General features: G+C 46.0%; 1 long non-coding RNA gene across 1 annotated transcript; it reads left to right on the top strand.

Moving 5' to 3' along the window:
* Positions 1 to 902: 902 nt before the first annotated feature.
* LOC102368904 lies at positions 903 to 5,534 on the top strand. The gene is made up of 3 exons (XR_325109.1): positions 903 to 1,032; positions 4,466 to 4,609; positions 5,279 to 5,534. It is a non-coding gene; the product is annotated as an uncharacterized LOC102368904 (long non-coding RNA).
* Positions 5,535 to 9,211: the final 3,677 nt, after the last annotated feature.

Raw genomic sequence — 9,211 nt, 5'->3', positions numbered from 1 at the left:
AGGAATCTGATGGAGCCTTTTGATAGTGCATACAAGTTCCTCCTGCCAGCGTAGCTATGTCCTTACCCTGTTTATGTCCACACAGATTCTCCTTCAGTCGGCTCAGGACCAGTGAGTGAGCTCCAGCAGCATCTTCCACTTCCATGGGAGTTTGGTTCACATTATGGCCTAGCGATTCCTCGGTCTTCACGCCCTTTTCACAACACTGCCTCAAGGCTTGCCCACATAGACAAAGTTATGGTCAGCAGAGATTTCACCAAGAAATGAAGGAAAGGACAGATTTGTATAGATGAATAACAGAGGTCCAGGTTCCCAGCTCTCCCTCAGCCTCAGGCCCAGACCCTCAAAGTTGAATTCCTATCTTAATCTCTTTGTACTTCATCTGTCTGTACATTCATCTCTCGGTACCCTGCTTTCCTAGTGCTGCAGAGGATTCCTTCATTGGTTGTTCTGGGTGGTGAGACACCGGCCTGCAGTGGGGAATGGGGGCAGACAGCATCACTAGATAGATCACAAGAAGAAGTCTGGAAAGGAGGGGCAGACTGTACCCACCTCGCTATACAGAGCATGGCCAGGGACTAGGATTACCGATTGGGGTCTACCTAACTTGAGGAGGCAGCTGGCCAATTTCACAGGGAAATCATAGGTCTGGCCACCATATTCATGGACTGATCACAACAGGGGGCTCCACATGCCTCTGATTGGCCTAGGGCCCCTGGTGGCCCCATCCTTTGTCACTGATTGACTGCAAGGACTGTCCATTGTACAGCCCTGTGCCTCACCGCAGATTGGTTGGGAGGATTATCATAATGCAGCCCCACCTGTCTCCACTGATTGGTGGAGAGGGGTGGGGCCGCATGGCAGGCAACCCTCCCAGCTAATCAGTGGGAAGGGACATGGACAGCAGCCAACTTGGGCAGCTCTTCATGCAGGCAGCACCCCATCCCACCTTCCCCCCAGCAGGCTGCACAGCTAGGCCTCAGCACCATGAAGACTGCTGGCTCCCTCTGGGGAGCCGGAATTTTATTTTTAGTAAGTTTTCTTTCTTCTTTTTTTTTCAAGTTTCAGAGGCATTGCCTGCTTTTGCGGGCAATGCCAGATTTCATGATTTCTGCAAAATTGCAATTTCAGTAGGTCCCTAATTATTGATTCTTCCCACTTGCACCTACAGCAATTACCCTAGATTCACATCACAGCACGTGACAGTAGTGTCAGGCTCACAGAACTAAATAACACTTCATCTTTCCCCCATTTTGATCTCTGCTCAAGAGGCTACCCAGCCAGTCACTTGTGAAATACAGGAATCCTCCTAGTGGACCAAGACACCCAGGCAGAGTCATTTTGCAGTACTCACCTTGCAGAAATAAGAAGATTGCACCTCCCTGCAGCACAGCCTTCAGCCCAAACATTAGAGCAGTAATGCACCAAGCTGAGCGCTTAAGATGGGGGCCTGGGAATGAGAAAAGAAAGCACTGGGTCTCAGCAGACAAAAGCTGCTGCAGCTCAGCACTGCTCACTTACATGTCAGCAGCTGGGTAATTTAGGCAGGAGTGGAAGAGATGAGATGTGAAGGTGCTTGTGGTTCTCATGGGGTGCAGACGGAAGTGCAGCTCCCTGCTATAACTCATGGTGCTTCACAAGAAGTACCATGAATTACAGCAATCCCCCAGACCCAACAGATATTCACAACTGGGTCCAGGGAGGTTCAGGGATCAAGCTGCACTTTAGAGTGACTGCAAGTCGGCAGCAGATCTCCCGTAGCCCTGCCCCTCCCTCCTTCCAGCACTGGCATTGTCTTCAGAATGGGAGGGGGGAAAGGAGTAGAGAGAACTCAATTTGGAGGCTGGCCAGCCAGCACAGGAGGGTGGGGTGGGTGGATCAGAGTTCCCCCAAGGTGTGGGGGCTCCAATCCACCCTCCCTAGCCTTCAACACTGGCTGGGCAACCCCCAGAACAAGCTCCTTGTACTCTCTTCTCTTGCTCCCATTCTGAAAACAGAGCCAGGAGCAGGGCTGGGCTGCGTCATCCCAGCCCTGCTCCCAGCATGTTCTGACACAAGTTAATGAAGGCGCTCTACTTTGGAGCACCTCCATCTGAATTCTCATGTAATAAGGGCTCAGACTGTTGTGGGATCAGGCCCTTTTAAAGCATTCTGCAGCCATGCCATCTGTAAGGGCATGGCTGTAGAGCGCTTTCAGTGGTCAATCATGCAACAAAATGTCACTTGTGTCAACACCCCTGGTGGCTATGAGCCAAGTTGGGGAGTCGTTGTCTAGATCCCAATTGGATGCTCAAAACTGCCCTTCTTCAGAGAAGATGACAAGCTTCTTAAGCAAAGTAGATTGATTTAAATCAAGGCAATTTATATCAGTCACCGATTTAAATCAGCAAGCCAAAACCCAATTTAAATAATTAATTTTTATCAACATTCCCATTGTATATATTTTTTTAGTTTTTAAAGAAAGATATCTTTTCATTGGTTGACATAACAATTAAAATATTAATTTACAACTTAATACATCTTTTACAGTAGATTTGGTACATATGTTTCCAAGTTACACAAACTATTTATATATCTAGAGAGAGAGAGAGACAGAGACAGAGAAAGAGCTAAACATATTTGGATCATTAGAAATCCTACATTTTAATATAAAATAATGAAATATATTTCTAATTCACTAGATGATTAAGGGGAGCTGAGGGAATAGTTCTCCATCAGCAGGACAGGAAGATGAAGGCCTCAGTAGGAGGACTCAGGTGCCTATATACTAACGCTAGGAGCATGAGGAACAAGAGGAGGAGCTAGCGCGCATTATGATCTAGTAGGGATTACAGAGACCTGGTGGGACTCCTCACACAACTAGAGCATAGCTATAGAGGGCTACACCCTGCATAGAAGGGTCTGGGGGGGGGAAGAAAGGTGGTGGTATTGCTTTCTGTGTGAAAGAGCAGTACACCTCCTTGGGTACATTGGCTCCAAAAATGAACAGCTTGAAACCCCCTGGGTTAAATTGTGGGGGGGGCTCAGCGAGAGAGACCTAACTGTAAGTGTATACTACAGACCACCAAACCAGGGGGAGGAACTTGATCTGGAGTTCACCCTAAAATTGACTGAGGCCTCACCGGCACGTGACATGGTTGTCATGGGTGATTTTAATTATTCAGACATCTTCTGAGAGGAACACTCGGCCAAGTTGGATCGGTCGCGATCCTTCCTGACCTGTGTCGAGGAGCTCTTCCTGACTCAGCAGGTACACGGGCCAACCAGAGGTGACACTCTGCTAGACTTGGTCCTGGCCAAATGAAACGACCTGGTGACTGACTCAAATATAGAGGGAAGTCTATCTATGAATCTATGAACTTTTTGCTCATTTTTGTATCAAGCTACTTTAAGATGGCATCTTGAATTTAATTAAACACACAGAACCAACACTTCAAATTTACTGAACAAAACCTTGATGTTTAAACATAGATTTTTTTTTTAATCAAAACATGGTGCACATCAACAACTAACTAATTTATTAAACACTAGTATTAACTGTTATAGTATTAGAATTATGAACTGTGTTCAGTGAATTAAACGAATTATGTCAGGTCACCCTGAGGAAAATATTTTAAAATGCTTAAGTGAAAGTCATTTTATCTTAAGTTCCTACTTGCCTAATTCTCTTTAAAACAAGACAGTAATTTTTTTTACCTAGCCTGTTTTGAAAATTTTTACCCCCTTTCTTTCAAGTTTTTAGAACTCATAAATCTCATCCTCTGGCCCCTTTTTAATCATAGCCTGGAAAAGAAAAATAAGCTTTCCTGCTTTTTTAACTCCCAATCAATTTCTCAGTTTTGAAGTTGGTAAGTTATTGAGCAAATGGTTGTTTTTCCATGAGCTGTAGAATAAGCTTCCATTATGGGTGCAGAGCCATAAATACCCATAATTTGAGAACTGACCTAATCAGAGCTCAAGCAGAGAGAATAAAACAGGAGTTTGACACCATCCAGGTGGGCTCAGTGGATAAATCTTATCCAGGAGTACACATGATGGTGTCCGCTGGAGGCAGAGGTCTGGTTCTAACACCTGGGATGACTTGCTGATCCTTTGCATCCAGTAGTATAGACCCTGCATCCCTTGCAAGGTTGGGCCCCCAGTACATAAAATACTGCACCATATTTTTAAAGTTTGACTTCAAAAGTTAGATTTTTCCCTTCATTCTTATATAAAGGAATATCAGCCTTTAACTCTAGAGTTTTTAGTAGAGGTTCATTAACTCAGCATTTTATTTTATTTTATTTTAATTATTTTAATGGATTTTCCTAAATTTATATCTTAGCCTATGCTGTACTAAATTCAAATGTATTTTAAGCTGATTTATTTTTAAAAAGGAGAATTTAATTGTAATTTAAATTTAACAAATTAAAATCCAATTTAAATTTTTAAAAGCTAATTTCTTTTATTTTTCTTTTAATCACAGATTTTTATCCACCCTGTTCTTATGTGACAGTGCCTTGTAAGCTGTGAGTTGGTATACCATCTTTAAGAGAAATGGTGCATCGGATTCCCTTCAACCCATTTTCCACGAGCAGCCAAGTCTGGCATTGCAACTCACCACTACAAAGTACGTTTTACTTCTGGAGGGCCACCCTTTTTTGCTCATACCATCATCGGGCTGGACGGGACCCCCACAGAGAGGCTATGTTAGAAGACTTGTTCCTTTCTTAGCCATGACACATCATGGTTTTGTTAATATTTCTGGGTTAATTTTGTTCGTACTATAATAAAGTTGCATGCCTTAGTTTCCCATCTCTGATAGCAGTTCAAGGCTGAATAACACTTTGAAGGGGAAAAAAAAAGAAAGGGCGATGTAGCATGAAACATCAGAATGGACTTTGGGAGATGTAGGTTATGGTCCTGTTCTGCGATAGCCTTCCTGTGTGACTAAATCAACTAACATTGTCTTTCTCCACAGGACAGGATCCTCATGCTAGATCTACAGCTAGCATTAAGTTGGGAGAACACCAGTAAAGTTGGGGAAGCCATAATGAACATAGGAGCATAAGCAATGCCACGTGGGGTCAAAGCACATTTCCATATAGCTCGGTGTCCTCTCTTACGAAAGGACATGCAATGGATGCTGAGGGAAAGAGCATTCATGCTGGGGCTATCCTGACTAATCAGTTCCCTGTCCCTTTCCCTATATCACTTCCAGCATTCAGAGGTAGCTCCAGCAACTGATTTACAGCATCTGGGAGCTTCTCTCTCATTAAGCCTGTGCCTTTTCTTTCAGAATCCTTCAGATCCAGGGTACAGAAGCAAACCACTGCTCCTAAGTGAAATTTTGCAGTTTGAAGCTGGACATATGCCCCAAAACCTGTTTAGAAGACAATGGAGTGATTTCCACTAACATTCAGTTTGTTTCTGTATTTCTGTGCTTCTTTCCTGTGTTTATATTTTCCGTTATCAGTTTAAGATGTGAGACCTGAAGAAAGGTCCTTTGTGCCTGAAGCGTTGCCAAACATCTCTCCCAACTATACAATAAAAGAGAGCACAAAAAATCCCTTGCCTCCTCCCCTCTCTCTCTCTTCATTCTCAATAGGGTATCTATATGACAGCAGTAACACTACTCCCAATTCATGCTAGCAAGTCAGATCAGGCTCAGACTGCAGAGTGCCCTGCCCTGCCTCTGGCTCCCAAACAACCTACACATTTGTGAAATGGAGCCACATTCTGCCCTGGCACACAACCTCCCTGGAGTGGAAAATCTGATTCTGCTTCTTGCTCAAAAGAGGCATGAAGGAGGCAAGAGCCAGCACAGAAAGCAAAATCCAGACCTGAATTCTCTTTCATGCTCATGGCCATACATGTCAGTCCTACCTGTATGCGAGCTTCCTCTCCTCCCTTTGAATCTTGGGTTGGTGTAACCACAGCCAACCTTGGTCTCCATCTCCGTGCCTCTGAGCGAGATTTGAAGCCACACTGTGCAGACAGCAAACACACATGCAAAGTTACTGGGGCAGGTCTACTGAGCACTCCTGGAGGAAACAGATTGGCTCTGTTCATTATCTTGTGACTGTGCCCTGGAGTGATTGGTCCCTCCTGCCAGATATGTGGGCTGTGCCTTTGCTGGTAATCATGTAGGGTGCTCTGCCAACCCCCAGTAGAGCCACCTATATGCTTAAAAGTGTAATATGTGGCTGAGGGCTTTGCTGAAGTGAGATATGATCACTTATCTGTTGAATGTGAGGTTAGTGCCAGAGTTTCCTGAGTTGGGGGTCAAAACAAATATGTCACAATGGGCCAGAACCTGTGAGACTATATCTGAAATGATCTATTTGGTTCCCTTGTGCGTGTCACTGACCCTTCCGGAGAGTCAGAACAGGATGTGATTTGCCTTGAAAAGCACACACAAACCCTGCATGAAAATAAAGCCGTGTTAAAATGACTAGTGAGTTCACTTATATAAGCCCAAACTTTTTACAACATTTGAATGACTGTTACTTCTTCACCTTAAGCCAAGGGGAAGATTTGCAAATATGAAGCTGGTTGGATCCTTGGGGGGAAGTGGCAGTGACATGATAAAACTCACATTCCTTAGGAATGGCAGGCAGAGGAGAGTCAAATGAGGCTGCTGGACTTCAACAAGGCAGATTTGAACTGACTCAAAGGAATAGCTGGTAAAGGAATAGCTGGTAAAGTCCAATGGACAGACAAATGGACAGACAAAGGGATGTCTGTCATGATTAAGGGGAGCTGAGGGAATAGTTCTCCTTCAGCAGGCCAGGACAGGACAGGCAAAGGGATAGAAAAAGGAAGAACAGAAGGGCTGGATGTTCCTAAAGGACATACTGGAAGCTAAGCAGCAAGGCACGACTATGCAGGGTAAGGATTAGGAAAACCACAAGGACCCAGCAGGTCAGAGAAATTCTGGTCAACTGTACTGAATTCAGGGGACCAAGGCCTGACAAAGTTCAGCCCAGGGTACAGGAGGAACTAACTGTTGCTTTCTGCTCTGGTTCTTGCCTTCTGGAGTTTGGGAGAGTTCACATGTAAGCTGGGAGTTCATTGCCCTTGCTGTGAGCAGCACCAAACACTGTGTGTGACTGGCTCACTACAGTTGGCTGCTATACAGACAACTGCCAATGTAAGAAATCTGCACTACAGCTGGTATAATGAATCTGCACCTAGGCTTGTGTGTGGGATGGATACCTGGTCCATATTATTACAAGCACACGCTGGAGTTCAGCAGAAGGGGGCTGCAAGAATCCACCCAAACATAGACTCACCCTGGAAGTGTCACCTGGGGTCCCTCCATATGGTCATGATGTTTGGCTAATGCAGTGGACTTCCCCCTCAGTCACACTTTCTCTGGAGAAGGCACAAGTGGCACTTTCCCCTTTTGCTTGCTTCGTTGGGCACAAAGCCCTAAACTAGAGGCACGGCAACTTGGAAAACATAACTCTGAATCCATCAAGCTCATGAGACAGCCTCCTTCCCAGGACACTCATCTGAAGAGCATACAGACCACGCTCACTAGAGACCAGGGGCCTCAGATTTATATGAACACATGGGACCTTCCTTGCCTCTGCCCTTGCTCTGGGCAGAAACTTAACCAGAACCTGACAACAGCAGATGATTTAATTTGGTGTGGATACCTCAGCCATGGGAGAAATATTAGGCTAGAAATCACAGCTACCAGGACTCTGGGAGAAATTAAATCAAAGTATTTGCCACATTTCAAACATTTTAGAAGGAAAATAAAATATTTTGCTTCAAAAAAATCCCAATGGAATCTATTCTTTGCACAAATAAATAGATTTTTCTGGCAGTTTTGGTTGACATGAATGTGCTAGCTATTGAATCCCATTCTTTTAGCTTTCCTGCTCAATACCAGGCTCAAGGATTCATTTCAAGCTGCAGCTAAGCAAGACCAATCTCCTGAACGTTGTTCCTGGTTTAATCACTACCCAATACCATCTGAAAAGTTAAAATCCTATGTCAGACCATGACACCAGGGAGCAAGGAATCCAGTCCCTCAGCAAAGCATTGACTATACTGGGAATAGGAGAAGGGAATACCAGGAAGCACTAACTTCAGGACATGGGAACAAACACAGGCAGGCAGGTAGAAGGGGCAGGCAGACAGCTGTATCAGGTCCCTGTCCCCAAAGATGGGAGAGGGAGATTGTGGCTGCAGTGAGAACAGACCTCAAAAGAGCAACCAAGACTGGGACCAGTTACCACACAACAGAGCTATTTAATAGATCAAAGCCAGGTCTGGCAAGAGCCTTCCTTTACACTAGAGCAGTAGCTGCCACAGTCACCGGCCTCTCTGGAAGGCTGTTGTTGCAGTCTGTTGCACTCTCTAATAAGGAGCCCAGCAGCAGAGCCTCCAAACCCAGAGGTGGGAAGTGCCTCAGTACCAATCATCTCCTGGGTCTCCCCTCAAAACCCCAGTCTTGCTTTGGAGCAGGGGGGAACACCTGTGCAGAACACCTTGTTCTTCACTGTGAGACAGGCAGGCCAGTGATACTGCCCCGTCTGGGCACTCAGCCAGGCTTCCAGGCATGGAGGAGCAGTAACAGAGATGCAGACCATTCGGCATCCCTTTTGGCAAGTGACAGGCTGGGCTAGTGACAGTGACAGGCTGGGCTAGGGGTGGAGACAGAGATGGTTAATACCTCCTTCTCCAGGATTTCCCCAATTCTTGCCCCAGCCTGGGACAGCACCAGGAAGCCATGCCCCAGTGCCCATTACAGTTCTCACCTTTACAGGCAGACTGCTCTCCAGCTCTTGATCTCAGTCCACCCCATTTGAACCCTGTTGGAGCCCACAGGTGGGTGGGCTGTCATGTTGCCTCCATGGCAAGTGTAGGCATGCATGGGTTCCCAGACCTCCTGACTTCCCCAGATGGCAATATGTGTCCCCCTGCCATGCCAAGATGTTCTCCCCAGTGTGTCCACGAAGGTGGCAGAAGCAGTGACCTTGCAGTTGGGCAGGAGCCAGGAGTTGATCTGTGATCAACCCCACCTCCTGCTGTGAGCAGCCTGTCCCCTGCCCCTCCACCCTCCACCCTTCTGCTCTCCCCATCTCCTCCCATGCTCCAAGATTGCAGGGCTTCCCACCCTATTCTCTGCTTGCCAGTAAGTTTTGGGCTTTTTTGCAGCAAGCCCACCAAAAGCCAACCAACCAGAAGCCAACAGCAGTGGCAGCAGTTCCCAGAG

This window comes from Alligator sinensis, unplaced genomic scaffold, assembly GCF_000455745.1.
Source record: "Alligator sinensis unplaced genomic scaffold, ASM45574v1 scaffold1386_1, whole genome shotgun sequence".
NCBI lineage: Eukaryota > Metazoa > Chordata > Crocodylia > Alligatoridae > Alligator > Alligator sinensis.
Note: the sequence above shows the minus strand (reverse complement) of the source record. Positions and strands in the feature narration are given on the sequence as shown.